The sequence below is a fragment of the Triturus cristatus genome, chromosome 11, assembly GCF_964204655.1.
Source record: "Triturus cristatus chromosome 11, aTriCri1.1, whole genome shotgun sequence".
Lineage (NCBI taxonomy): Eukaryota > Metazoa > Chordata > Amphibia > Caudata > Salamandridae > Triturus > Triturus cristatus.
In genome coordinates this window covers 130,337,815-130,363,314 of record NC_140594.1, presented here as the reverse complement: position 1 = coordinate 130,363,314, position 25,500 = coordinate 130,337,815, and the positions used below count along the sequence as shown (strand labels likewise).

The window sequence follows — 25,500 nt, the reverse complement described above, 5'->3', positions numbered from 1 at the left end:
CAAGTCAACAGCGCGAACTGCTGCCATCGCTTCAATCACTTGTTCAAACATGAGGATAGACAGACAAATAATGTTAGCTGTAAATGCTACTGCAACAGCTCAGCCTTGCCAAAAGGTTTTCCACTCAAGCAACATCACACCATGAACAGAGGGACCTGTGCTTAGAGAACATTGCAGCAGTTCCAGAAGGAATAGTTTGGGACAGAGTTTCCTATGATGTATGTGGCCCTACTGAACCATCCAGAATACCACATTTATTCAAAATTTCTCTTAGTGATGTCATCACCTCTAGTAGTCTCTCTGATGATTGGGACATTGAAACCATGCATACTATGCTATTTGATTTAGAACAATCTGCTGCATTTTCAAATGATGAATTGTATGATGATACATCTAATTTTGACCCCATGTTTTGTTACCAACATTTTTCTCACCATTTTTGTACAAAGTAAGTATCCCATGTAATCTTTCACTTACCATCAATGGAAACATTGCCCTACACCGCCGAAAGGTAGTTCAACAACATTTGCACAGAAGTTTGCTTATTTTTCTGGGTTTAACACTTGAGACCAGACCTCTTATTACAATAAGCTTGCACCTACACCTGTAAAGAAAGATATGCTCACTAACACTAAGCTGATATACTCTGCTCCCTTTATTGCCCAGCTCTCTGTACATGGTTTTTACTTTTGGAAAGACACTATAGACACAAAATCTGTCTGGGGGACTAAAGATTGGCAAGTTCAGGGAACTGAGGCCCTATGTAGTGCATGCCTCATACCGCAGCAAATGATTTTCCTGAACGAGACAGTGCAACAGACTTCATGTCTTGGGCTAGCCAATATTGAGGATTTGAACTTACCTTGGATTCCCTCACTTACACACTTTGAGGGTTGGCAAAACTATACACTACACAGTGAGGATACATTAGATGCCTTGCTATACAATGACTCTTACAATTCGTCAGACCCCAATTGGAAGGGATGGTTAGTTTGGCTTATCAACACAAATAGGTGTCAGTCAAGATTCAGGGGTACCACCGAAGGGTTTATTATGCATAGGCTTGATCAGCTCTATGTACAATCAGAACACTCGTGGGTTGTGACATCTAACAGTGTTGGGAAGTTATGCCTAGAGGATAAAGACTTAGAAACTGTCCCAGATTAAACAATACTTATTTCTTCTCTCAGATGACAATGATCTTAGGGATTTTTTTAGGTCGCTAGAAGCCACGTCGTAAGGACTTCTTGTATGCTATTTATAACGAGCTATGGAAAATCTCTCAACAGGAGGCTACTGAGAGACTACGTGAAATAGATAGGGTTAACCTTGAAAGGGCTTTGGTCAACAATGGCATGACCACACTATCAAGAATTTAGTCACTGGGCAACATTGTGTCTTCACAATAGATATAATAGAACAGGATTTGTCTATTCTTGTCGGGCCGTGACTCCTCATCGTATGTTGCTATATATGGCCCATCTCCTAATAGCCCCAATGTCTGATATATATATATATATAATTAAAGCTGCAAAAATACTTTATGAATAGTAGCAACAAAGACTCACAACAAATGGTCTTCGATGTAACTCACACGCAAGAATCAATGACAGACGAAATTCTGTTAAGGGATCTTCTACTTATGCAACAAGAAAATCATGAAACAACAGATGTTGACACGATCATTGCCCTTCAAGAAATACGTAACCCCATCCCCACACCTTTCAAACCTAAATCCGTATTCACACCGATGATGCCCAAGGATGGTTTGGATATTTTTGCGGAGAACGTGATAAAAGATCTCAAAATATTGGCGCTTAAAAGTGATAAAGAATTCGCCAAGACACGCAATACAAACAGAACGAACTACAATAAAGTTATGAGTAAAATTAAGGAACATCAAGATAAAGTAGTCAGATGGTCAGACAAAGGGGGTAATGTCGTCCTGTGGCCCCTAGAGGACTATAACTTGGAGGCAATGAAACAGCTTAATGACAAGGATTGCTATTGCAGGATAGTGCCCACGGTTATAGTAGGCATTAAGGAAAAATATCACAAAACCTTATATGAATGGAAAAGTGCGAATTTAATCACTAAATCAGAATTCGACTATCTGAAAATAGACTATCCAGTAACACCGCAACTGTATCTAATTCCTAAGATTCATAAAAACGCAATCAATCCACCTGGCAGGCCAATCATTGCAGCAATTGGGTGCCTATTTGAAAACACTTCTCGGTTTATCGACTTCTTTTTACAACCACTGGTCTGTGAATTACCATCCCACATCAAAGACACTGGTGATTTCCTAAGCAAGATATTCGATGTAAATTGGAAGGAGGACTATGTTTTGATGACCCTTGATGTCAACTCGTTATACACGAGCATCAGACATAAGGATGGCCTTAATGCTTTGAAGCATTATCTAAACACAAGACCAATACACATGCAAGAACATTCCCTTATGTTACTTTGTATGGCAGAATGGTGCCTGGAAAATAATGTGTTTATTTTTGATAAACTGTTTTACAAACAACTACAGGGCACGGCCATGGGTACTTGCTCCGCCCCCAGCTATGCTAATTTGCATATGGGCTGGTGGGAGGAGCAAGTACTCATGAAGGGACACAAAACTGCCATGACTGAAAATGTGAACATCTATGTACGTTACATCGATGATATATTCATACTGTGGCAGGGAACTGAGGAAAGTGCAAAAGTCTTTGCTAATGAATTGAATAACAACAGTCTGAACTTATCATTTACTAGTCACACCAGTAAAAACTGCATCCAATTTCTTGACATTGAAGTATACATTGAAAACAACTGTCTACAGACCAGAACATATAGGAAAGACACCGCAGGGAATGCCATCCTTCACGCAGATAGTTTCCATCATAACAGCGTTAAGGAAGGCATTCCTTATGCAGAATGTCTCAGGATGAGACGTAACTGCAGTACAACAGAGGGTCTTAAGAAATCTACTAACGAATTGTTTAGTAGACTACAGAGCAGAGGGTACAAAACAGAAACCCTAGAGAAAGCCAGAAACAGAAGTGAGTTAAAGACACGGGAAGATCTTCTGTTCAAGAAACAAGAACAGAGTGCAAGTAAAGAGGCTGGCATCCCGAGATTGATCACAGGATTTAATGCATACCACACTACACTGAGAAAAATCCTGCACAAACATTGGCAGACAGTCCGCAGTGATCCGGTTCTGGGACCAAAATGCCCCAAAACCCCGGCCATTAGTTACAGAAGAGCTAAATCTATGCGGCAGGAATTGGTACGCAGCTCACCCTCTGTAGCGAAAAGTCCAACTTGGCTACAATCACCTAGAGGCTTTTTTAGGTGTAGTAGATGCAAAGCCTGCAAACACGGCAATAACACCAAGTCTGTTATAATGCCTTTCAGACATTCACCATACGTTATCCGTGGCAGCTTCAATTGCAAAACGGACTTTGCCGTGTACGTGCTACAATGCACATGCCCGAAACTGTATGTTGGCAGTACGATCCACCAAGTCCACGTTCGCATTTTGCAACACCTGAGAGCAATTGCGAATGATGACCAAACATACCCAGTGGCACGCCATATTAATCTGTGCCACGGTGGCAAGACCCAGGACCTCTCCTATTTTGTGATTGATAGTGTCCCTAAAAATCCTAGGGGAGGTAACAGGCAATTGGCATTAAGGAGATTGGAATCAAAATATATCATTCTCCTTAATTCCAAAATCCCACATGGGATGAATGCCGATGAAGCGCTTAATGTCCATCTCTGATTCGTTATTTGAGAAGATTGGCCTCTTCGTTTGAACCCTTTCCTCGGAGCATGACTGTTCTAAACCTTGACATTTTGTTATGACATTTCACATTTACCTGTAATACCGCCCCACTATACATGTGTCTCTATTCCTGTGTATACTTTGTTCAAGTACAGCAGGAGGGCAATAGGTAATACATTTTCTTTTCTTTTCTGGCCTGCCAATATAGATCGTATTTATTCTCTTTGCCCACTTGGGCGGAAGATTCAGTTAGCTTTGTATGTACCCCTTCCCCCCTGGATTAGTACTAGGGGCTCATTATGGTGATATATAACCCACCTTTTTTCCTTTTAATTTTTAACAGATAGAGGCACTTGTCATCTATGCTGTTCCCTTCATGTGGATGTAAGGAAATATTCCAAGTGGCAGTCCCCACTTTCTTTACTTTGCATTACGATGTGTTTGCTGTTCTCGTATTTTGAGACTGTACATACTATCGAAGACTGTTCAGGCCGGTTAAGTTTACAATTATTGTTATATGATAATCATATGCCACATACCCTCCTCTGCACGCCAATACAGCCACCTTGGTATAGAGCACATTATATGGGACACACTGAGACTGGATGTTCCGTCTCTTTTCAAGCGGTATTCCTAATCATTTATGTGTTTTTTATTGGTAGAGTGACTTTCGAACTCAATCTTTATTTTAGGAAATGATTTGCCTTATGATGCTAACCTATATTGTTTAATTATCAATGTATGTTATTACATATGTTCACGTACAAATGTATTTTGCAAAGTCACGGTGAAAAACCTCTATGTCTATGACATCTTTTGGTTGTCTAGGCAACCTTAGGTAAATGGTGGAGGTATTTGTTTGGCTTTACCGCCGAAACGCGTCTGACCTGAATTTGAAATAAATCGCCGTCTGTGCCATAATTCTTCACGGTGTTGGTGCCTGTTTGTGGAAAGACGATCAGGGTGTTAATATATATATATATATATATATATATATATATATATATATATATATATATATATATATACAGACTTGATGGAGTGATCAAGCGGGGGAAGGGAAGGATGGAAACAACAGGGAAGGAGATCTGCAGCAACAAGGAATATCGTTGAGAACACTAAGCATGTAAACGTATCATAATACCACCCCTTAACGTGACATGAATCTAGATTACCTGTAAAGAAAAAGAAAAAGAAACTGAGCTCTAGAACAGTGCTATATCATGAGTTGAGGATCCAATGCTTAATCTAAGAAGGGTAAACACAAGATCAATACATTGTCAGAAATGATCACTAGCTATTCTATGTAGAAGTGAGGCGTAGGGAACACATACCAAAGCATTATTCAGGTAGAGCATGACAGGGGACGCAAGCTGGTGATCCAGGAATGCTCGTCCAACCCCTGTTGTAGAAAACATATAAACAGAGACAACCTCAGTCATAACACCAATGGCATAAATGCACAGTAGTTTTCAGTACTCCAAATATGTACTGTTGCCATTAGAAAGGCAGTGGCTCAACGAATAAAGTGCCCAAAGTTCATGTGAAGGAAATGAAATAGTCAAGTTCTTCCCAATAACTCCTTGGAAAGAGTTTAGCCACTGGAACCCAATACCTCCGTGGGATATGAACACCACCACACTAATATTCCATGAGGCCTGTGTTCAACTGTTTACTCGTTCTACCCTGCATGAGTTAAGATAGCTCGCCAACAGGGAAGAACCAATTCAGCACAAGAGGTATTCCAAACAGCAACCACCAACAGACGTGTTTGCAATAACACGGGAACTCTCCCACCACACTACCAGTAAGGCGAAGATGGTTGGTGGCGGTGCAAGTATTAGAAACGCACAACAGCCTGTTTCCTCCCCTCACGAGCCGGAGCCCCGACTCCTCCAACAGGGGGAAAACAGCATCTGAACACGCTGTGAGCAAAAGCCACGGGGCAAGGCTCCAGTGCTCCCGGAATTAACCAATAAGGGAAAATACAGTGGTGCAAGTTACACCCTTACCCGACCTCCCTTCCACGAACCGCAGCTCCAGGATCAGAATAAATGGCCCGGTCTGTCCTCACGGAAGCCTCTTTGTTCTCCGCTTCCGCTAACGTAACCACGCCAGAATGGTGATTTCCCAGGGGCTCATGGGGATCGTAGTTCTACAGGGATCCGAACCCGTACTGGTCTCGGTCAGTGTTCTCTGCGGAGCAGTTCACCTCTGATGCAGTGCAACAATTCTACAACATGGCCAATCGCAATTGCGGTCCATTCTATTATTAAGCTGGACGCTACAATCGTTGCTTTCTGGACACTTGCCCTGGAGTTATATTAACAGCACAACTCAGGTCTTTGTTTACAATCTAACGGAAAGACAGATCATTATGGCATGCAGAGATGCAAAATATACCATGTTGCACATTGAGAAATTGGACTAATTACCTTTCACCGTGGGTGAGTCACCTTCCACAGAATGGTTAAGCCATGGCTACATTACACTGCCAGTCCCAACATTCCAATTTCAGTACTGTCTCCAGTAACACCAGATAAGCAGATATAAAGCGCTAGGAGAAGGGTACATACACGAGTAGTGGGAATTACCGTACAGATTTTGATGTAGGAACGGGGACACAGGAGTTTTTCTCAGCAGTTCAAACTGTGAAAATGCTTTAAGTGGATCCCTAGTTTGCAAGGACATTTTGTTTCACGGGGCCTGTGCTGCTTCGTTTGCTAACTTGTCCTGTCGCTTGAATGTTTCCCCTGCTTCGGTGATTCATCCGGTGTTCGAGCTGCTTTCAAATGGGAGTTATTTGATGCTAAATGATCAAGGCTGTTGTGGAATAGTATCAGGCATTGCATATCTGGTCACAGTCAGTTCCAGGGTTACTTGTTGTAAGCAAGTATTGTTTCCACCGGGCCACACGGTTAAGGAGGCAACACTATAAACTTCATTGAATGTTTCCTTTATACGGTTTGATTCTCTGAGCAGACTGAAAGCCATGCTTATTCAGAAAGATGTGACCTTAACCTCAGCCTGAGAGACTTTTGATCTTTAGGTTGCAAGGTCTTCATCTGAGAAACAGGCGCTAGTCCATACGAACTTCCCGCTCCATTTCGGGGAAATGGTTCGGGGTATCTTTAACTGATACGAGGGGGATCGTGCACCCATTGAAACATATAGGTTCTGAGCTATTGAGCCCCTTTCAGACCATCTTCGGAGTCATTCCAGCCTTTAAACACTTCATATTGGGAAGAGTTTTTGGAGGGCTTCCGCTGGTCTTACTACTTGTAGTGGGCATCCTGATTTAAATTTTCCTGCTTCGCAATGGACGTCCCAGTTCATCGAGAGATGGAAAAAGCACTGCTGGTGCGACGTCATGAACTCATGGTGCTTCATCTGGGCATGCCTCACCTTCAAGATCTAAGCGAGCATTGGTTCCTATCATTGAGACCAGTCTGATTTGACTGCATCTTGCCCGTGTTCCACTGCCTATTCTGCAGATACGAATGCGTGTTGGACATGTGTCTGACCCTTCCATTGGTTGCGCCACCGGACACAGACATTACTACTGGACCCCTCAAAGGCCCACATGTATCAGTGTCCTCAGCTTATTCTCATGTTGATGGCAGCATTCTCAAAGCCTCCACAGGATGCTTCAGCTCCTGGCGGAACCAGACAACAGCTCTACAACAGGCTCACATGTATCAAGTGTTTCATCAGCAGCTGCTGAGGGAACTGAAAAAGATTACCTTTGCTCCATTGACCTGATACAAGAGATGTTACAATCTCTGTCACTCTGCTAATGCGAGTGACAATGATGTTGCATCTCCCACACAGGACACATAAATATTTGGCTCTCTGTGTGATAGGAACAATTAGGCCTTTTTCCAAAACAAGACCAAATTGGATTGAAAAACATGTTTTGTTTAATTTTTCTGCTCTCACTGAGCACCATGGCTTTCGATGTGCTTAGTCAGTCTGATCATATATTGACTCTTTAGTGGACTTGTAGAGCTTTTGCATTGTAATAGCATCCTTTTTTACATATAACATGTTTTTAGATGTTTTAGGCAGAGGTTTTATGACAATATTTTTTATTTCTTTTTTGGAATGTATTTATTAGCATTTTCTTGATTGCAGTACAAAAACAGTACGAGTATCCAGGGCACATGATTTCTTTCAGTGGTACATCAACAATATATGTTAGTTTTAGCATTATACAGGCAAACAACAATTGAGTATGCTTAGGGGGTAATAGAAGCCCCTCTCCCTCCCTCCACCCAACACCCCACCCTAAGGGATCACTGTGAGTCAGTGAGCGTGAGACCATAACGTTTTAGCCATGGGTTCCATATTTTCCAGAACTTTTTGGGACAGCCCCGTGCTATGTAGGTCATTTTCTCTCCTAGCATGTACATGTCCATTCCCCTTCTCCATTCGACCAGTAATGGACACAATGCAGCACCCCATGCCCTTGCCAGGTCATGTTTAGCCACCATCAGTCCTAGCTGAAGCAGCTATAACTAGGGTCTGGGGAGGTCAATCTCTGTGTGTATGCCCAACAAAACAAACAGGGGGTTCAGAGGTATCGTCTCCTCCAGGATAGCTTCCAGTTCTTTCAGAAGGGTTGCCCAATATGTTTGAATGTGTGAACATTCCCATATTGTATGGAAGACTGTACCCTTAGTCCTGTTGCACCGCAGGCAGTTGGGCGCTTCCGCCCTCCCTATGTGATGCTGTCGAGCACTGTTGTAATATGCTCTATGCAGGTATTTGAATTGGATCAATCTAAGGCGGGACTTGATAGCCACCTCCCGGGGGTGCATCAGCGCTATTTCCCAATCCAGATCCTCTATCTCACCTAAGTCTGCCTCCCATTTCACCCTCAACTTCTGCAGGGAATCTGGCTTGTTGTTAATTATGGTTCTATATGTCCAGGAGACTACCTTTTCCCATATCTCACCCATCAGGAGTCATCCCTCTAACGGGGCGTACTCGGGAATGTCGCTGGTATCTATACTTTGTGCCCGCCATGCATGCGCCAACTGCAGGCATTTATAATATTGCGTCTGACTCATATCGTATTCCGTCCGAAGATAGGAGAACGTTACCAGCTCTTTACAATATAGTATGTCTTTAAGTCGTGAGATACCCAGCAGGTCCCACTTCCCGAAACCTCTCAGCTTCGTAATTTCTTTTATCCGGTTCCCCACCCAGAGTGGGATTTCCCTGGTCACCCAGTCGTCCCATTTCATCTGTCGCTCTGCCTTCTTCCATGCCGCAATCGCGATCCGCGTAGCTGTTAGAAGCTTTGCGGAACCCCTCCTCCCGTACAGGTAATGTGTGTGCGGGCGCCCGACAAATTGCATGCGCTCCAGTGCGTAGGTCGGGTGGGCTCTCTCTATGTGTTCCCAGTCATTCACAACAATTAAATGGGCCGCCCAGTAATATGCCCGAAGGTCAGGTAGGGAAATGCCGCCATTATATTGGTTGCGTTGCAATGTCGCCAGTGCTATCCTCGGAGGTCTCCCATCCCAGACGAACGTCCTCAGTGTGTCGTCAATTTTAGTGAATACCTCATCCGTATCAGCTGATATGTGTGTTGCAGAACATATAAAAATTTTGGGAGCACTATCATTTTATAAAGCGCTGCCCTGCCTAGCAACGTCAATGGCAAGGATTTCCATCTTTCCACGTCTGAGCGAAACTCCCTGAGCACCCTCTAAAGATTACGATCCAGCGCAACTGCTGTTTCCGTTGTAACATAAATCCCCAGATATTTTATGCTATTGGGAGCTATCTGAAGCTGGCTCGTGTGGTCACTGTACTCTCCATTCTGACCCACTGGGTAAAGGCATGATTTCTTCCAGTTAATTTTGTATCCGGCATGTGCTCATACTCTTCACAGCTAGCCATGATATTAGGGAGTGTTATTTCAGGGTTCGTAACATACAATAGTATGTCATCAGCATACAGGTAGATGTGCTCATCAAAGTCCTCATTCTCACCTCCCCGGCAACCCGTTATACACGGGTGTGCTCGAATGACACATGCGAGGGGACCCAGGACCAGTGCAAAGAGAAGAGGGGACAGGGGACATTCCTGTCTAGTACCCCGTCCTATTGGGAATTCCCAGTAACACCACACCATTAACTCTGGTTCTAGCCAGGGGTTTCTCATAGAGAATGGCGATCCATTGCCTGAAGGCAGGGCCAAATCCAAACTCGTCCAGAGCGGACATAAGAAAGGGCCAGTGAAGAGTGTCGAATGCTTTTTCAGCATCGAGGGACAGGATGAGGTGCAGGTCCGTCCTTGTAGTTACCACTTCTAGCCAATTATGTAGTCTCCTAAGGTTAAGTCTCGCCACCTCTTTGCCATAAAGTCAGTCTGATCTCGGCGAAAGAGACTAATGATTACCGCGGTGAGCCTGTTGGCTAGTATTCTGGCCAGAATTTTGGTTTCCATGTTAATAAGAGAGATTGGTCGATACGAGCTACACTTCTGTGGCGTTCTGTCTTTCCTGGGAACTACCACAATTGTGGCTGTCCGCAAATCCCTGTGGAGACTGCCCACCTCTTGCGCCTCTAGGTACATCTGAAGGAGGTACGGACTAAACAGCGTCACGTACTGCTTAAAAAATTCAGGTGGGAGCCCATTGGGGCCCGAGACCTTCCCAGTTTTCGGCTGACCTATGGCATCTATGATTTCCTCTGTCGTAATCTTTTTGTCCATTGTCTACGACTCGCTGGTTGTCAGCTTGGAGAGTTGTATCGTCTGAAGATATGCCCGGATTTGTGCCGGCTTTGCCAGAGAACGTTGCGCATAGAAGGCCTCATAGTACCCAGCGAAGGCATTAGCTATTTCAACGGGAGTTGTGGGAGTCTGTTATGTTACGTTATGTTATGTTAGTGGTGATTTGTAACGCGCACGGCTACTCAGAAGAGTGTCCCGGCACGAGCCCAGCAAAACGAGAACAGTGAACAGGGATAGAGGCAGAAGGGAAAACAGGCTTAATTGAATAGAAAAGTTTTGAGTTTTTCCTGAACTGAGTAGGGTTTTGAAGGCTACAGTGCTCCAAGGGAAGAGAGTTCCACGACTTAGCTGCCAAATAGGACAAGGAGCTGCCCCCTTCTTTTCAGATGGATTTTGGGTACAGTGGCCAGGCACGTTTTCCAAGAGCGTAAGAGTCTGCCCGGAACATAAAACAAAAAACGTTTCCTCAGATACACCGGGCCGTATTCATAAAGTGCTGCATGTGCCGTAACTAAAGCCTTGAACAAGACCCTAGCTTTTAACGGCAGCCAGTGCAAGTTGCGGAGATGTTGCCTCACGCTAATGTGATGGGTAAGTCCAGCAGCAGCCGCACAGCGGCGTTCTGCAACACCTGCAACTTATTCATTAGGTAGCCTGGGAGACCTACATACAATGCATTGGCATAATCAAGAGGGGAGGTGACTAAGGCCCGGACTACTGTTTCTTTGGCCGGGAGAGGCACCAGGGGCAGAAATTGTCTAAGCATCTTCAAAATACCGAAACATGTACCTGTCAATTTACTGATCTGATTGACAACGCTAAGTTTTTCGTCAAACCAGATCCCCAGTTTTTCACTGGAAGATCTGAAGGGGATGGTTGAGGGGCATCAGCAGGCCAGCAGTCATGCCAAAACAACTGATTAAATTCCCCAAAAAACAGTATCTCTGTTTTATCTTCATTGCATTTGAACTGGGCCGAAGTAAACCAGTTGAACACAGCAGACAGGCAGGTTCTGACGTGGGCCGTAGCAAACTCGTGCTTTTTCCAGGTGAATAAAAGCTGGGTATCATCAGCATATGCTACTACTTTAACGCCAAGATCCTCGGCTAGCTGGATTAGAGGGGTCATATACAGGTTAAATAACAAAGGGCTCAGTATGGATCCCTGGGGAACACCTGTTTGCACAGTTTGGATAGTAGATGCAAAAGGGGGGATCCAAACTTGCTGGGTTCTACCGTCAAGGAAGGACTTTAACCATTCACATGCAGCACCAATGATACCAAGCCTCTGTAATCGAGCCAGGAGGAGAGCATGGGGGACAGTATCAAAGACGGCAGATAGGTCCAATAGGACCAGAACTGCCCTGCTCCCAGCATCTAACGTCTCCCGAATGGGCTTCGAAATTTCCTCCAAGGCAGACTCAGTGCTATAAGAAGTACGGAATCCAGATTGAGCTGGGTGCAGCAAACCCTGCTGTTCAATGTAAGAGGTGACCCTCCTCAGTCTGTATCTGGGCAACCCACCTACTGTCTAGCTGTTTTTTGCTGAGCCATTCAAGGAGCCTACCTGTTTTGACACCCGCATCCTACAGACGCCGATGCATGGCTTGAATCGCATGTTGCGCGTCCTTCTTAGCCAGCGCGAAGTATTCCCATTGAAGAAGTTCTAGACTTCGCAACAGGGAAGAGTCGTCGCTCGTGTTGGCTTGTGTTTCTAGCAGTAGGAGCTGGAATTCGAGCCCCGCAATCTCTTCACCTTCTTTCCGCTTTTTATAAGCTATGATGTTCTGGGCCCTATCCTGCAGGATGGATTTATATCCATCCCATAGCGTAATGGCGGAGTCTACTGACCCTACATTTTCATGAAAGTATAGTTCCGTATCCACCCTGATTTCTTTGGCAACCTGAGGATCCCTCAGTTCCCATGGGTTAAGCTTCCATTCCCCAGCCGGGCGTTGTGTACGGCCACCTACTATGAGCCAGAGGGGCGAATGGTCTGAAAGACCCTTGCCAGGTATTCTATCTTTTGAATCTCTCCTATTTTCCCTGCCGGGGCTAGTGTATAATCCAACCTTGAGAAGGCTTTGTGGGCACCTGAGTTATGACAATGTTTTTATGCTTTTAGTAGGCTTGTTTTAGCATTAGTTGACCTTGTGGGCTTTCGGATGAGGAGTGGGTGTTATGTTCCCCAACCTAGGCCTAAGTAGCAATGCGACCTTTTATCTACAATTGTCCTACCTTGCTCCGTATAACGGTCCTAGCACTGAACTTTTACCCAGTTATGTGCTATATAAATGTCGATTGGTTTCCTTGAAACTAGCCTCATTTATTATGCATGAGGATTCTTAGTAAAGTTCTCTGCACATGACGTGCATAACAGGATTAACATACTCTGTACAAAAGTCATAGCTATCTTCATCCTAGGGTGACAGAATTACTTTGTATATTTGCAATTATTGATTCAGGCTCATTTCCATAATCATACTCACAACATATTGATTGTGATAGGACCCCGAGGCTATCTTTGAGGTATAAAAGAACCGCACCGTTACAAGGTAACTAGAGGAGGCTCTTCCACACTGACACAAGACACTGAGGTCTCTGCACGCTGAAGTTTCCGCAAGCAGCTGTCTGACATCCCGTGCAGGGTGTCCAACTTGTGACCAAGACGCGGTCCTTCTTTCTCTCCCATCAGGTAATGGGGTTGGCCCTTTTCTAGGGGATTCTTGGCTTTCCACCCACATACATGCTATGTACACTTAGGTAGGATCCGCATCGTAGGAGTACACTTGATAACTGTCATGATAATATGCCTGATTTAGCACCATGGTAGAATTCTATCTTCTGTTCACTCTATTGGTGCTCATAATCTTTTACATCTGCTTCTGTCTAATGATTGTTGCAGCAAACATGTTTTATACTAGAATGACGCTGGTTCAATAAATGCTTATTGAAAATGTCCCCAATGTTTATTCTGTGTATCTGCCTGAGGGGCATATTTACAATCCCCTATCAACACCAAAACGTCACTTTTCAAGACGTTGTAGTGTTGGTAGGAGCTTTGCCTTATTTACACTTAACGTGGCTTAACGCTGCCTTGTAAATAAGGCACCATTTCACTCTATACTTAGAGTGAAAGGGGAGGGCAATGGGTGTTGCAGTGGAGATGCCTCCGCAACACCCATTGATTTTGATGCTGCCTCCTATTTACAAGGGTGGGGTAAATAGGAGGCAGTGCCAAAATTAAGACCAAGGAAAATGGGAACAGAAAAACACCATTGATTGTTTATGTGCCAGGAAGGTGTCTCTTCCTGCACATTAACAATTATTTAATAAAAATTAAGTTTTGCAATTTCTATGTGTGCTGCATTAAGCACAAACATAGAAGTTACAAAACACCATTAAAAGATTGTTTATGTGCAGGAAGGGTGACCTTCCCACACATAAACAATCTTCCCCTCAAAGCAGACACCCTTGCACTATGGTGTAAGGATGTCTGCGTTGGCGCTAGGCTGCTAAATTTAGCGCCAGGGCAGGGGGAAATGCAGGGCTACACCATACTGTTGTAAATATGGTGCAGCTCTGCGTTTCAGAAGTGGCAGAGCGCGGCCCTAAGCCAAGATGGCTAACTCATCACTGCTTCGTAAATATGCCCCTAAGTGAGCACGATTGACTGACCAAAAAGTACTGTACTGTTTCCACAATCCCCGAAGGGTCAAGGGCTGTCATGTTCGATGGTTGCCAGAAACTATTCACTCCTTGGTAAGGTTCGGGGGCTTATGGTGGCACTGTGAGCTGGCTGGTGTATAGGCTGACATATCCTTTGGGGATTTCCGGAATAAGTCTAGACACCAATCCTCAGTTTATGTTACTTGCAAACACGCAGATCCTATGTATTTTTCGGAACTACACAACAGTTCAATACTCTACACTGCAATGTACTGTAATGCTATGAACTGATACTGCCTTTGATAATGTTGTAAAGCACTCTGATACCCTCAGGCCTTGCAAGCGCTATATAAAACTCTTTAAATAAATACATTTGTCATACTGCTTGGGGGATTATTGATTGCCCTGTAGACTCCTCTATAGTTTCCTCTTCTCATTTGCATCCCAGCCCAGCTCCCCATCATATCTCCCGTTTCCATCCTCCCCTCCCCTCTTTTCTTCCTCCTCTACCCACTCAGTTACCTCTCAAAGCTAAACATCCTTTACAATGACTGCGTTACAATGCAGTCCATTATTACCCCGTATTTTTTGCTCCACTAAATCTTTTGCAATGCAGGGCTTTACACCGCAAACCATAACAACGCATTCCCCATTACAACGCCCTGGTGGAGTTAGAATAGTAAATTGCGTTGTAATGGACAATGCGTTGTAATGGATTGCGTTGTAAAGCCCTGCGTTGTAAAAGATTTTGCTGAGTAAAAAATGCATGGTAATGGCACGCGTTGTAAACGCATGCGGAGTAAAGTGTCATATTCCCTCACAAATGGTAGAGATTGGCGGCATTGTGCTCCCTGTTAACTACTCAGAGCACTTTTTTCCCTAATGGGTCTTACTTTGTTCTTATTTCTCTCATTACTTTATCCTTCTGAATGTATACTTATCCATTAACGCTGTTTCTCTAATGAATAAAGACATTGTGCATAAAAAAACTATGGGGCATATTATCAAGCACTGCGTTAAAATTATCGCCGCTTTAGCGGCAGAAAACTGCCGCTAAAGCGGCGATAATGGGCTCGATAATATGCCGCAGAGAATTCCCATAGAAGCCCATGTTAACACCAGAACATGGGCTTCTATGGGAATTCTCGAGGGCATATTATCAAGCCCATTATCGCCGCTTTGGCGGCAGTTTTCTGCTGCTAAAGCGGCAATAATTTTAACGCCGTTTCTTGATAATATGCCCCTTTATGCTCATCGTAATAGTAAGAGGAAAAAGTCTACTTATCATGTCTGTTCCAGGCATCAAGAAAGAAGCAATGCTATTGTTGTCAAGATGATTTATATGTTACGCTGGTGAGCTAGCTCCCCTTTTAGGAGTAGTAGTTTTTCCTCTAAGAACTACAGGTTTTGTAGTTCTTTGTGTTTTCTGTGTTTAATGTTCCAATATGGCTGCTGTGTAAATAAAGTAAGGGAGAGGAGAATGCATAATATGAAGCCTCCAGTCCTGCCTTGGAATCTCTAACTCTTGTCTTTGTCCTAAACTTCCTGAGTGAAGCTGTGTTGTATTTGCATATGATAGATTCCAAAAATAAATCTTATTCTGGAATCAAGGTATGTTAGGGCACTATTTTAAGCTGTAATCTATAGTGCACCAACAACTTCTAACTATTAGCTTGTCAGTCCACTTTGTGCTGAGGGGACTACATGATAATATTTTTTATATAGTGCTGTCCACCAAACTTCTGAGCACTGTAATGAACTGTTGATATCATTACCCAATTTAATGGCACTCAATTTGCTAAGTTCATATGGGTCAGTTGGTCTTGCCAGATGGACTCATTACCTGACTACTAATAGGGACAGGCAAAGACAACCCTTTGCTTACAAGGTCAGGTGCAGTCATGAAGCTTTGCCATATGTGAAGGCAGGCAAAGTTTATCCTCGCAGTGCCCACTACATTTGGTGCAGTGGGACATCCTCCTACAACGAGCAGTGCCACAAAGGTCATTGGTGCAAAGAGGAGATAGGAGTCCAAGCATGCTGGGACTTCAAGTATGACGTGGGGACTATACCTTGTTGGTGCACTGCTTCTGGAGAGACCCTTAAGAGCAGGAGAAAGAACACACACAGACAGACACAGGGTACTGGTGTGTCCAGGCATGGCATGAGCGCTCTGGTGTCTGATTATTTATACCATGCATCACACTCACCATCCAGGTGAAAGGGGTGGGTGATCTAACTCTCCAGTGAGACACCTGGGAGGAGGGTATTTCTTATGACATGTCTCCTTGGGGTTTTTGGGCAAGTAGTGAAGTCCAAGACATGCCAGGCATTGATAGCATAGAAGGGGCCTCTGGGTGGGTTAGACTAAGAGCCTGATTAAGATCTTGGCAGATCGAGTCCTGCCATCACTCTTTTGGCAGTCTTCCCGCCCGCTGGCTTGGCGGTCCACCCACCCTATTTAGATGTTAGCAGATCCATAGACAAAAGACTGCCGCGGACCCTTCGTCCCCAACAGGAAATCTCAACCATGTTAAAAGGCGGATTAGGCAAAAGCCGATTTCAGAGGGGGGACTGCCAGTTTCCCCGCCGGCCCAATCACGCTGTTTTTTCCCGCTGACGTGACTGTGGCTGTAAAACCTCCACACCTGAGTTGATCCGATCTTCCACATCCTGCTGCAGCTGCTTCATGTCATGGACACAATCGATGGTAAGCTCCACTTTCACCTGTTACACATTGACTTGTTTGTTAATATTTACACAGGACTCGTGCATTTATAAATCTCTCTTACAAGCAATAGTATATCAATGTGCAATGCATATATCTGTAATGCTGCCCTTTAAGAAGATTTAAGAAACACACCTATATGAACACATTTCATATATTAATTTGGTGCCAGCTACCTTCCAAAAAATGGACACTGGCACAAAAGAGGATATCAAAATATAAATCAAAAAGTCACCATACATGTGTGTTTAAAGACATTTTAAAAATGCCTACATTAAATACATATGCAACACACATCATAGGGATAAGTGCAATGTAACATGATGTAGATACTGCACTAGACAAGGTGTAACCTTTACCTTAGAAATGAACAGTAAATCAATGTCAGTCACAAATTAGAATTCAACATATACATCCATGTAACATTTCCCCTTGTCTAGTGCAAGTCCTGTACTATATCCAATTTCAATAGTTACAATATTCTCTAAGGTGTAATGCATAAGTGCTCATACGTATCAGTAATCAAGGTGAAACAAACACACCTGTAGTAACACATCCAAATAAAATTTGTAACATCAATTAATTGGTGCAAGTGGCCATTACTATGATGAATGCTGCATCTAAAATCAAATCAGCATCACATTCTATGCTAACCAGTGTATGCACTTAACAAAGTAGACATTACAAAAAAACAGTTGTATTACCTGCCATCACGGTAAAGAAAAAAAAGTACTTCACATTTTACTCAGACACATTGCTAGGTATCAAACAATTGCTAAGAAAAATGAATGCCAGGACTAATTTAATGAAATCAAAAGTATGGATTTATTCCACAAAAAGAGATAAAGCTCTCAAAATATTAGAAATGCTAAATGGCAGTCCATTATATCCAAACGTATGCACTGTTGTGCAGTGGCACAAAGCTTGTCTCCTAATTCATCGACAAGGAGAACCTCCTCAGTAAGGGGCATCTAGTGGGCAGAGCAGGCACCTCAAAGAGGGGAGGGGGGAGGGGGGAGGTTTAGCAGGGTTGTCCTTTAGTTTGGGAGGGGGTAGTTTTGAAAGGGGTGCTCTTGGGTTTGGGAGGGGTGGTTTCTGCATTGGGAGGGTTGGGTTGGGATGGGGGAGGGGCGGGTTGGGATGTGGAAGGGGTGGGTTGCAGTATGGAAGGGGTAGGTTTACTTTTGGCAGGGGTGAGTTGGGTTGGGATGTGGAAGGGGGTTGGGTTGGGGTGATGGAGGGGTAGATTTGTATTTGCTATGGGTGGGTTGGGGTTTGGAAGGGGTTGGGGCAAGGGTAAAAAGGATATCTTCTATGGGAAAATGAGTAGGGTGTTCTGCAGGGGGTTGGGTTTGGGAGGTAGAGGGACTGGCAGTGTCTGTTGAAGGTGCAGTTGCCTGTGGGTCTGGTGTATGTCGTGTACATTTGGGTGTGTCTTGCTTAGTGGATGTCTGTTGTTTGCTTGAGTGTGGACGTTTGAGTTCTTTGGGTGTGTAGTTTATGTTGTGTGTGAGAATGGGTATGCTGTGGAGGTACTGGGTGTGGTGCATGTGCATGTGGTGGTGCATGTGAGTGTGGTGGTGGTTGCGGTGCATGTGGGTGTGCTGGTGGGTGCAGTGTCTATGGGTGTGCTGGGATGGTGCATCTAGGTGTGGTGGTGGGTGAGGTGTCTGGGTGTTTGGTGGTAGGGCAGTGCATGTGAGTGTGGTGGTAGATATGGTGTCAGTGCGTGTGCTTGGTGGTGCCTCTGGGTGTGTTGATGGGTGCTGTGCCTGTGGGTGTGCTGAATGTGGGTGTGGAGCATGTATGTGTTGTGGTTGATGCGATCTCTATGGGTATGCTGGTGGTGGTGCATGTCAGTGTGGTATCTGTATATTTGGATGTGCGCCTGTGTTTTTTGTGGTGTTTGTGTTTCTTTGTGGGTGTGCTGCTTGTTTTATGTGTGAGTGGGTGCGTGCAAAGATGTGAGTGTGCTTGGGGAACGTCTGGGAATAGGGAATCTGGATGGGGAAGAGGCGGGAGGTGGGGCACAAGGTTGGGATGGTTGGAAGGCTGTGGTCTGTGAGGAGGCTAGACCTTAAATAGACCTCTCTAGGCCAAACATAGCACTGTGAATGCCTTCCAGATAGGCTGCAATTAGTTGCAATTGGTGGCCAAGCCCCTGTATGGCATTCAGTAGTGCAGTCTGGCCTACAGAGATGTTCTGGAGGAAGTCAATATCCTCCTCACTCAGCACCGTCGGGGGAAAAGTGGCAGGCGGTTAAGTGCCTGGAGTGAAGGAGACACAAACCCTTTTAGGGGGTAGGTTTGGCCGACTGGGGGTAAGCATAAGGGAGGGTGGGGATGGTAGTCTCATGACCTATAAGGACTCAGTTGGTAGACTTCCTATTGGGTCCGCCACCACTAGGGAGTATTCTCTGAAGGAGGCCTCTGAAGAAGATGTTGAGGAGCTGGCCACCTCTGTTGCAGTCTCCTCACCCTCCATGCCACTGGCTCCCTCAGAGTCGGTGTTGTCTGCACCAAAATCACAGATAGACAGGGTACTTACTCTGCTTTAATTTTTAAGACGTGTGCGCAGGCTCGTTTTCACATGTATAAGACCTCTGGTCTTTAAGCAGGGGGTTCAGGGTTAACCCCTTCCTGTACGCACCGTCCCACTACATATGATACAGTGACTAGCGTTTCACTCTGTGCAGGCGCCACCTTCCTACCTACTCTCTTAAACCCTGTTCTTTGCTATAGTCAGCTGCTCCCCTGCCTACATTGGCAATTTCTCCTTTGCCGCCTCCGGATGATGCTGAAATGACGTATACAATAGTTTTATTGAATCTGTGTAAACAGAACTGATCATGAACTTTGATCACAAAACAGTTCCCAAGTTTTCAGATTTCACCTGCTTCAAGGCTCCCAAACATTTGTTCTACATTAGCATAAGCTCATGCATGTAGGCAACATTTTCAGAAAACATTTGGTCACAGTTATGTCATTCCCCACAATAGCTCCTATTTCATGTATGGTCTTGTCTCTTATCCATTATTATGTCTCTTCAGGAACTGTTTCACACTTCTGAATGTGTGGACTTTATTGTTTAGAATTGTGGAACTGATGTGAGCAAAAAAGGATATCAACCAAAAATACATTTGTACAGTGTGTTGACGAGGCCCTAAAATCTGCATACTTTTCATTCTCATTAAAATGTGAATAAATGTGTGTCAACAAATACTGAAAGCAGGTAACCTTTGTTTGGGCATTTCACTATGGTAACACCTACTTCAAGTCACTAAAGTATATGTCAAATGTTAAAAACTATAAATATATTCTGTACTGAAGTAACTTAGGGGCATATTAACAAGGAACAGGGAAAATTAACGCTAAGGGCGCTTAGCGTTAATTTTTTTAACGCCTGCTGTCGCTGGATAATATCGCCTGGTTATCGCGTTATTAACAACGCTAACCGCCTAGGTGATATAAAATCCAGCGATAGCAGCATTTTGGGAGGTTATCGCTGGTAATGCAGCGATAAAACTACAAGGATAGGGATATCCTTGTTGATAGCCCATGGTGGATTTAGCCATGTAATCCACCTCCCATTGGATTACATGGCTAAATCTGAAAATTAACCGACGTAAAAAAGCAGCGTTAACCGTGGTTAGCGCTGTTTTTTTTGTCTCTAACAGGGTTAGCATGAAGCTTGATAATAGGAGAAATGTCGCTTAGCGACATTTCTCCTATTATTTTACTCTGGAACGCCCACTTTGCATCTCATTAGAGATGCAAAGGGAAGCGTAGTGAAAAAGGGTGCTAACATGCGATTTTGCATGTTAGCACCCTGTTGTTGATAGGGCGATATTTTTATCTCTGCTTCTTTGGCTTTTACACATTCCTGTATGTGTTTCAAAAAACATTGTATGACTATCACAATGACCTGTCTAAAACAGACTTCCTTATATACACATTTGTGAAAGGGTAAGACATGCAAATCTGTCAGTTTTAACATGTATAAAACAGTATTTCTGATGATAAACACGATTTGGATATGTTTTGGTTCCAAAATTTAGCCATTAATTCAGATGTCACTTGTCATTTTGGATCACACACTCACTCTTGTTTGTGTAGAATCCCAACTTACCGATGTGACGTTTGGTCATCCGCTGTATCACAAATGCTATGTCACATGTAATAGGGCTACCATTACATCATCCACAATAGTGAAGGAGCATCACACCTGACACAATAAAGACTATTGGCCTGTTTGGTACAACTGTCACTCATGACATCAAATAACCTGATGTATATGGGGAATTTAGGCAGCCATGTGTCTGCTCAAAACAGTCCTTTGGTTGTGAACAGGAATCAGGTGGGATCCTTTCCAACAAATTAATAGACAAAGCACATCATCATGCACACTGTACAAAACGGACACCTTCAAGAGCTCTTCTCGCGTTGGACATGGGTCACCTTTAATGTTGATGGAAACAATTCTGGTTGTAACAAAAAATGTGTCATGTAATATGTGAAACCCTGATAAGAACTTACCCCCTTGTTGTTGCTGTCCTTAACTGCTCATCAAGCTCCGGATAGGCCACCTCAAGAATGCGGGCCATTAGGGGTGGCAGGGTGGAGCGCACATGCTTTCTATGTTGGCGAGGACTGCCCCAGCTGGACTTCAGCTGACTTTCTGGTCCAGCTTCGTAGGTCCTCCCACCTCTTGTGGGGTAATGGATGATGTGCCACTTGTAGACCCCCAGGGGTCCACACTGTCCTGGCAATGGGCTTCCAAATGTCCCACTTCTGATGGGTGTTGACCTGTATGGATACAAGAAATTAAAGAAAAACAATGGTTTTGTGATTTTTTTGTTTGTCTGTATTGATGTAACACCATTTTTCTACATCTATCACAAGTATGACTCATACATTACCATACATGTGTATTTTCACATGCTGACCAAAACAAATATCTTAATACACACTTTTGTAGTGACCTCTTGACTACACTCCTCCCATGTCATGGCCTAAACTCCCTAATCCAGGCCTAGGACATCATCTAACCCGGGGGCTCCTACCTAATCTGTGATGTGGCCTACTTCTGATCAGTGCAAAACATTGCGAACTACTGAAGGCTAAACATAAATATTTATGGCACAGTGAATACTGGCCACTGGGAGTAAGGGGCCTGCGGTTTGGAATTGACACTGTCATATGTTCCGCGCAGGCCCATTGTTGTTTTCCCTTAGGTTAGCCTGAGCCCGTAGTAGGCTGCTCTCTGCTTTGCACACGTTACTATATAAACGACTCTTCCTTCTTGTCACGCTGTACTTTCACATAGAACCTGCTTTTGCATTCTGTTCTTTCCTGGGATTTAGTCTGAACACGGTAGACAAGGTCAAACAACAATTCCTCTTGTTATTCTATTCGGGTCAGGCTCTAGCACTTAGACACAGCACACAAGTGCAGCTGTTGTTTGGGAACATGTACTCCTATTATATAGGTATGCACAGACAAGAAACTAGACAGGCGAGATTGCGAATGCACCTGAGATGTAGAGTCTTCATCTGTGATTGCTAAGGTACGGGGTCCACTGCAAACACCTAGAGATCTTCTGATATATCATCAGTTTGCTTCTGTAGAAGGGGATGGGGGAATAGTCCACCGTGTATAATGCCATGACAGCTCTTTATGATTTATGGATTACTTACTATGATGACCGAATTTGTGTTAGGCATCTTCTTACTTATTGTAATGTAATGTAATTTAATGTAATGTATCCAGCATTTATAAAGCACTCTATCACCCCACAGGTATCCTAGCGCTGAAAGGACAGAGGTTCCACTACACACACAGAGATTACCTACCGCAGGTGATACAGCACTACACCCTGGGGAAAAGGTGGGTTTTAAGTTTTTTTCAAAACTGTATGAACTCCTCTAATTCTCTGATGTTAAATGGAAGGTTGTTCCACAGCTGTGCTGCTACACAAATGAATGCTCTGCCTCCAAATTTAGAAGTTCGTGCTCTGGTGGTGCGGGCCAGGTGAGGAGTAGAGGAGGGAAGAGTTTGTGACGGGGAGTGCCAAACAAATTTTTGCTGCAGAGGCAGAGGTCCAAGTCCATGAAGGGCCTTGAATACAATGCATGCAGCTTTGAACTGGATTCTCTGGGCCAGAGGAAGCCAGTGGAGATCAATAAGAGCCGCAGATGCAAAGTCATCCCGTCTCCTCTTTAAGGCTAACTTGGCGGTTATTGTTTGTATTCTTTGTAGTCTCTTAATAAGAAAATTAGGTGCACCAAGAAGCAGGGCGTTACAATAGTCCAGCCGGCTCAGGATGACGCTTCTGACTACTAGAGCCCTGGCTGACAAAGGCAACATGGGAAGAATCTTCTGCAAGGCTTTCATAAGGGAGAAACAGGTGCCGACTGTTTTATTTACATGTTTCTCCATACTCAGCTTGTTGTCGAAGACTGCTCCCAGATTGCGCACATCAGCCGCTAGTGTGGGAGTTGTGTCTGTCTGGATAGGCCAGAATTCATCTGGAAGTGGGTGAGGGACTTTTTTCACTGTGCAGTGCAGCATTTCTGTTTTCCCACCATTGAACTGCAGGGAATTATCCATAAGCCAACTAGCAGTCTTCTGCATACATTTGTGGAAGTCACTGAGTGACGTAGACTCCCTACCTTCCAAAGACAGAATGAGCTGCGTGTCGTCAGCATAATTCATCAGCTTAATGTTATAAGATTTAATGATGGGAATCAGAGGTCTTAAATAAATATTGAAAAGGATCGGGCTAATGAAAGATCCTTGAGGGACCCCATGCTGAACCGTTCTAAAGTTGGATGAAAATGGGAGAGTCGTACCACTTGTTGCCTATTTTCCAGATAGGACTTGAGCCAATTAAAAGCAAGGTCCTCCAGCCCAAGTTCCGCAAGCCGCCTCAATAAAATTTTGTGGTTGACCGTGTCGAATGCGGCAGACATGTCGAGTAAAATCAACACGGTTGATTGACCTCTGTCTGCCCGCATTCTAAGTTCGTCCAAAGCCACTACCAATGCTGTCTCTGTCCCGTGGCCTGGTCGAAAACCAAATTGCTTGTTTTCAAATCTCAAGTTGGTTTCCCAAAAGGTAGACAGAGTTCTGCTGACCAGGCATTCGAGAATTTTTACAGGGGTAAGGGAGAAGTGATATAGGACGGTAATTGTTTGGGCACTCAGGGTCAAGGGTAGGTTTCTTCAGCAGGGGTGTCACTAAAGCCTGTTTCCAGCAGGAAGGAACTATCCTGCTGCTCAAGGAATGACTGCAGATCCGATGGAGCTGTGGTATTAACTGTCTGCCATACTCCTTCCAGACCTTGGGGGGGAGAGGGTCCAATGGGGATCCAGATTTAGTGCACATAGCAAGCTTGTAGAACTCGTTTTCCGTAGGTGGAACAAACTGGTTTAGAGTTATTGGTCTGTACTCGCGCGCCCATTCATTTATTTGACCTGCTGATGGCTGATCGTAAGTCTCAGAGGTCGTATCACTAGGATTATCCTGACTTATTGACAGCCCAGTTATTATCTTAGAGATTTTCTCCTCGAAAAAAATAGGTAAGCCGTCGCAGAGTTCTTGAGTTGCGACAGTTAGATTTTTTAGGCAGTCAGGTTTGGATCATTCTTCGGCTATTTTGAAGACCCTGCTGGTTTTATTAGGGGCCTCAAGAATAGAATTGGCAAAAAACTCCGCCTTAGCTTTAGAAATTACATTTTTTTAGTTATTCAAGCATTATTGTGGCACGTATACTGCATACTAGAGCACAATGGTTAAAATAAATATTTTAAACGTTTCTTGTGTCTCTGTCAGATGTTATTGTGGACAAGTACAAGTGTGAGAGCGAAAGGGTGTATTCTGTTACCGCGATTCCTGTGAGGGTCTGAAGTGTTGTGTTCTGGGGTGTCTAATCACTTGTTATTCTGTGAGTGAGTAGGAGGGCAAGCGAGACACTATAGGTAGTCGGTCCCGGGCTCATGGATGCTAAGGTAGTAGGATAGCTCAGCCCTTGCCTATTACAGTTCTATGGTCCCAAGCATAGTTCTGTAATTTCGCAGAATCCCTGCAACAACACACTTTAAAATGGGAGTAAAATGAAAAGAAGTGTTAGCTCAAGAAGGTAGTAACTCTCCCTTTCAATTGTCGTCCATTTAAAAGCTTTCAGGGGCATATTTGTAAGCACACGTCAAATTTTGACCTGGCAAGGATCTATGTTTATGACAGATGTACCTCTGTGTTTCAGTTGTTTGTCCCTATGACTCAGCCCAAGCCTGGCTCATAATTCTGACTGAGCACTGCTCATTGTCATGCCCTGTGATCTGCAGCCTGACGATCATGATGTCACGTGAACACAGTAAAACCAAAGGGGATGATGGACGGAGTGTTGAACATTGCAAGCACTCACCCCCAGTCAACTGATCTGGGTTTAATCCATCATCATTCTTTAGCTCACTCCGCCACCCCAGTTCAGACATGGCCATATGCAAATCAGTCTGACCCTGTGCTTCATGGGAACAGTCCAGTCCAAACTGCCAAGCCATGTCTTCCCT

The 25,500-nt window shown here is 44.2% G+C and overlaps 1 long non-coding RNA gene across 1 annotated transcript in view; it reads left to right on the top strand.

The window, feature by feature from the left end:
• The window catches only part of LOC146783508 (uncharacterized), a 114,505-nt gene that overhangs the window by 31,660 nt on the left and 57,345 nt on the right, over positions 1-25,500 (top strand). The window contains exon 2 of the long non-coding RNA XR_014970532.1: positions 22,729-22,816. This is a non-coding gene — a long non-coding RNA (uncharacterized LOC146783508). The remainder of the gene's footprint in view (positions 1-22,728; positions 22,817-25,500) is intronic.